Consider the following 6,000-nt stretch of genomic DNA (forward strand, 5'->3'; position numbering starts at 1 on the left):
GTTTGAATATGTATATAAAAAAGTTGCAGTTGCAAAAAATGACAGGATTGACATGGCTATTGCAGGGGCCACGTCTGAGGTGGCGACCCTTAAGCAAGCGCTGCTCGAGGCCGTGAAGAGTGCGGCCGTGGAGCGCACCGAGCGGGAGAGGTATGAGGCTAAGGTTGGCAAGGTGCGGCAAGAGCTCCAGGTTCTCATGAAGAAACATGAGAGTTTGGAGCTTGACTCGAGGACGCGAGCGTCCGAGCTCGCGGTAGCTATAGAAAATGCCAAGTCTGCCAAGGCCGAGTCCCAGAAGACCCTCCAGGAGTTGGATGAGGTGAAGAAGATTGCGGCGGGTAAGGCATTCTTTATGCAAAGCAAACACATAAACGTGAGTTACCTGTTACTTACCCGAATCCGGAGCTCTCCAGGAGCGTTCGCAGATCTTCCCCGGAGTGTATCTGATGCCGCCGCATTCTATCGAGCCGAGGAGGGCAGCTCGACGGAGAAGGTGTTCTGGTCTCAGTACGCTGAGGCCGGACACCCCGTGCCCCTGAGCGACCAGCTGAAGCAACTGGTCGAGCTCCACAAGATGGCCGAATAGGCCATGAAGGGCCTCCTAGTTCGGCTGTGGCCTGGAGAGGCTCTGCCTGGGAGCTATTTCGGTCTGGTGCAGCGGCTGGTGGAGGCCTGTTCGAGGCTTGAAGACATCAAGCGCTCCGTCTGTATTGAAGGTGCCCGTAGGGCCCTTGCCCGTGCTAAGGTGCACTGGGGCAAGCTGGATGCGGAGAAGCTTGTGAAGGACGGGCCACCGCCGGGGAAAGAGCATCGCAAGCCCGAGAATTATTATAAGGATGTTCTGAAGGGTGCCCGCCTTGTGGCGGATGAATGTTCTAGGGATGTAATTTTTGAGTAAAACTCACTCGTTTTTGTCCCGTGCGCTGAAAACTTGTTCATATGCGCTGAGCAATGCTGTTTGAATTTAAAATATTACCTTCTGTGTGGCTGTTTATCAATTCTGAGAGATGGCGAGTCGTCGGCTTCTGCCCCCATGCCGCTAGTGCTGGGGTGTTCGGGGATAAACCTGAGCGCTCTTTTTCCCATGTTTGGGTCCTTCGAGGGAGGCGCTCAGCCCAACGAACAAGGCAATCGAACTATAACGCGTGAACACTCTCACTTAGCCATAGAATTCTATAATTTTAAATTTCGGCGAAGCCCCTAGTATTCGGAAGACCGAGTTCGGGGCGCTATCCACGCCTTGGCCGGACGGAGCCGACTCCTCGCCCTAAGCGGCATAAGTTTTAGGGACTCGAAAAAACCTCTCGAACAGCGACCAGCTCTCGCTTCATCATGACAGTCAGTTTTGGCTTTCTCCATTGAGGTGCTCGGCCCAGCTCAACTGGGGCACAATCGCAGTGGTTCTCCTAGTGCTACCTTAGCCGATATAGCGGAACGTAAGGCACCAAAACATAGGAGCTGGGCAAACCCAACTATTGACCCAAGACATGATTCGGAGCCGATGCATATAATGCTATAAGTTCGGGGTGCCGCACTTGTTAAAGTGTTCAGACTTCTCACACCATATTGAGGGGTACTGAAGCCCCTGGCGTATTTTGGCCGTACCAAAGTGTACGGGTGCAACATGTCATTAAGGAACATATATATATATATATATTAAAAAAAAGGTAATGCAAAAAATAGACAAAAGCTATGCATTGTTCATTAAAATAGCTGCGATCAAAGCAGAACGATACAAGTGATGCGATAAACGAAAAGTTGGACTATTTAACATGTCTGCTTCAGGGGCAAGCTGCGGGATAGTACGCGAAACAGGTATACTGCTCGTGATAGAGACCACCTGGGATTTCCATAATGCGGCATGGCTTGTCTGCTTCCCTGGTCCTTGCATTGTTTGTGCGGCAATTGAACTGCCGAACAAGCCTTCCGAAGAGTAGAGTCCTGGAAGTAAGAGAAAAGTATAAAAAAAGTCGGCAGCCCCTGGTGCGGTTTAAACCGTGTTCTGGGCATCCCGTGATGGTGCCCCTCCCCCTATGCCCATGGTATTTCTAGGGCGTAGTTATGTACGCGAAGTACTAGCGTCGCCTTTTTGCGGGGGTTGGGGTTGGGGCCGCATTGCTACGCCTGCTCGGAACATGCCAGGCGGTCTTGTTGTAGGTTACTCCGGGCGCGCTTGACTGTGTCCGGACGTTTAATGGCCGGACTGGAGAACTGCCTAGAGAGGCTGCTTTGTACTTCCGCTGCAAGGGCCGCCGTGTGCTCCTCCGTTCGGAGGGAGCGTTCGGTGTTTCCATTGACCGAAATTACTCCTCGAGGGCCTGGCATCTTGAGCTTAAGGTATGCGTAGTGCGGGACCGCATTAAACTTGGCGAATGCGGTTCGCCCGAGCAGTGCATGGTAGCCACTGCGGAACGGGACTATGTCGAAGATTAACTCCTCGCTTCGGAAATTATCCGGAGATCCGAAGACCACTTCAAGTGTGACTGAGCCTGTACAGCTGGCCTCTACACCTGGTATTACGCCTTTAAAGGTTGTTTTGGTGGGCTTATTCCTCGAGGGATCTACGCCCATTTTCCGCACTGTATCCTGGTAAAGCAAGTTCAGGCTACTACCGTCGTCCATAAGGATTCTAGTGAGATGAAATCCGTCAATAATTGGGTCGAGAACCAATGCGGCAAATCCGCCATGACGGATGCTAGTGGGATGGTCTCTTTGATCAAAGGTGATCGGGCAGGAGGACCATGGGTTGAACTTTGGGGCGACTGGCTCTACCGCGTATACGTCGCTTAACATGCGCTTCCGCTCCCTCTTGGGGACGTGGGTGGAATATATCATGTTCACCGTCCGCACTTGTGGGGGAAAACCCTTCTGTCCATTGTAATTCGGTGGCCGGGGCTCGTCGTCGTCATCGCTATGCAACCCCTTGTCTTCATTGTCGGCGCTTAATCTGCCTACCTGCTTGAACACCCAACAGTCCCTGTTGGTGTGATTGGACTGTTGGGGAACGTTGCAGAAAACAAAAATTTTCCTACGGTTTCACCAAGATCCATCTAGGAGTTCATCTAGCAACGAGTGATTGGATTGCATCTACATACCTTTGTAGATCACGCGAGGAAGCGTTCAAAGAACGGGGATGAGGAAGTCGTACTCGACGTGATCCAAATCACCAGAGATCCTAGCGCCGAACGGACGGCACCTCCGCGTTCAACACACGTACGGTCAGCGTAACGTCTCCTTCTTCTTGATCCAGCAAGGGGGAAGGAGAGGTTGAGGAAGATGGCTCCAACAGCAGCACGACGGCGTGGTGGTGGTGGAGCTGCAGTACTCCGGCAGGGCTTCGCCAAGCACTATGGAGGAGGAGGATGTGTTGGAGAGGGAGAGGGAGGCACCAAAGGCGTGGGTTGAGAGGCCCTCCTTCCCCCACTATATATAGGGAGCCTAGGGGGGACGCCGGCCCTAGGAGATGCAATCTCCTAGGGGGGGCGGCGGCCAAGGGAGGAATCCCTCCTCCCCAAGGCACCTAGGAGGTGCCTTCCCCCTTTGGGACTCTTCCCTTCCTTATCCCTAGGCGCATGGGCCTCTTGGGGCTGGTGCCCTTGGCCCATGTAGGCCAAGGCGCACACCCGTACAGCCGATGTGGCCCCCCGGGATAGGTGGCCCCATCCGGTGGACCCCCGGGACCCTTCTGGTGGTCCCGGTACAATACCGGTGACCCCGAAACTTGTCCCGATGCCCGAAATAGCACTTCCTATATATAATTCTTTACCTCCGGACCATTCCGGAACTCCTCGTGACATCCAGGATCTCATCCGGGACTCCGAACAACATTCGGGTTACTGCATATACATATCCCTACAACCCTAGCGTCACCGAACCTTAAGTGTGTAGACCCTACGGGTTCGGGAGACATGTAGAAATGACCGAGATCGCTCTCTGGTCAATAACCAACAGCGGGATACGGATACCCATGTTGGCTCCCACATGCTCCTCGATGATCTCATCGGATGAACCACGATGTCGAGGATTCAAGCAACCCCGTATACAATTCCCTTCGTCAATCGGTATGTTACTTGCCCGAGATCCGATCGTCGGTATCCCAATACCTCGTTCAATCTCGTTACCGGCAAGTCACTTTATTCGTACCGTAATGCATGATCCCGTGACCAGACACTTGGTCACTTTGAGCTCATTATGATGATGCATTACCGAGTGGGCCCAGTGATACCTCTCCGTCATATGGAGTGACAAATCCCAGTCTTGATCCGTGTCAACCCAATAGTCACTTTCGGAGATACCCGTAGTATACCTTTATAGTCACCCAGTTACGTTGTGACGTTTGGTACACCCAAAGCACTCCTACGGTATCCGGGAGTTACACGATCTCATGGTCTAAGGAAAAGATACTTGACATTGGAAAAACTCTAGCAAACGAACTATACGATCTTATGCTATGTTTAGGATTGGGTCTTGTCCATCACATCATTCTCCTAATGATGTGATCTCGTTATCAATGACCTCTAATGTCCATAGTCAGGAAACCATGACTATCTGTTGATCAACGAGCTAGTCAACTAGAGGCTTACTAGGGACATGTTGGTGTCTATTATTCACACATGTATTAAGATTTCCGGATAACACAATTATAGCATGAATAAAGACAGTTATCATGAACAAGGAAATATAATAATAATGCTTTTATTATTGCCTCTAGGGCATATTTCCAACATGGCCGGCTTTTCGGGGGTGCCATGTATTTGGCACAAGCGGTCGAGTATTTGGTCCAAGCTGGACGGGCCCCTGGGATTCCTTTTGAATGATTTTTTCCGCTGACCGGATTTAGAGCCTCTGAATCCGGCATTAACTGTCGTATGCTTAGCATTATCGCCGTTGATGCGGCGCTTCTGTTGGTTGCGACGCGACCTGCCACTAATGTCCCTGGTGTCCGAACGACCAGGGTTCTTGGTCATATTGTTGCTACGAGCAAGCCAGCTGTCTTCTCCCACGCAAAAGCGGGTCATGAGTGCCGTGAGTGCTGCCATAGATTTCGGCTTCTCTAGTCCTAGGTGTCGGGCAAGCCACTCGTCACGGATATTATGCTTGAAGGCTGCTAAGGCCTCTGCGTCCGGACAGTCGAGTATTTGATTTTTCTTTGTTAGGAACGGTGTCCAGAATTGCCTGGCCGATTCGTCTGGCTGCTGAATTACGTGGCTTAGGTCGTCAGCGTCTGGGGGTCGCACATAAGTGCCTAGAAATTGTCGAGGAATGCGGCTTCCAGGTCCTCCCAACAGCTGATTGACCCTGTTGGCAGGCTGCTAAGCCACTGCCGGGCTGGTCCTTTAAGCTTGAGTGGGAGGTATTTGATGGCGTGGAAATCATCGCCGCGGGCCATGTGGATATGAAGGAGATAATCCTCGATCCATACCGCGGGATCTGTTGAGCCATCATATGATTCGATGTTTACGGGTTTGAAACCCTCGGGGATTTGATGATCCATTATTTCATCTGTGAAGCACAATGGGTGTGCGGCGCCTCTGTATTGGGCGATATCATGACGTAGCTCCAATGAGCTTTGTCTACTGTGTTCGGCCCTGCCGAATTTGTGACCGGCGTGACGGTTGTCGTCTCGAGCCGTGGGGTGCCTACGCGATCCGTAGATCGATCTTGTTTGCCTTGTCTTGTCCTCCAACATGTCTCGTAAGTCCGGCGCATATTCCCGTGCCTTGGTACGGGGTGCGGCTTGGGTGGAGGGCCATGAGGCCTCTCTGTCGCGGCCACGAGGTGGCCTTTCGGCCGCGTCGAGTGCTTCCTCCTCTAATCGGGGTAGCAACCTGCGCTTCAGGTAGCACTTGGAGGGGCGTTCGGGTTTATGCTCTTTGGCCGCAAGGACTTCAGTCCATCTATCGACTAGCCGATCTTGATCAGCTTTAAGCTGTTGCTATTTTTTCTTGAGGCTTCTTGCCGTGGCCATAAGCCTGTGTTGAAAACGCTCTTGTTCGACGG

The sequence above is a fragment of the Triticum urartu genome, chromosome 1, assembly GCF_003073215.2.
Source record: "Triticum urartu cultivar G1812 chromosome 1, Tu2.1, whole genome shotgun sequence".
Taxonomy (NCBI): domain Eukaryota; kingdom Viridiplantae; phylum Streptophyta; class Magnoliopsida; order Poales; family Poaceae; genus Triticum; species Triticum urartu.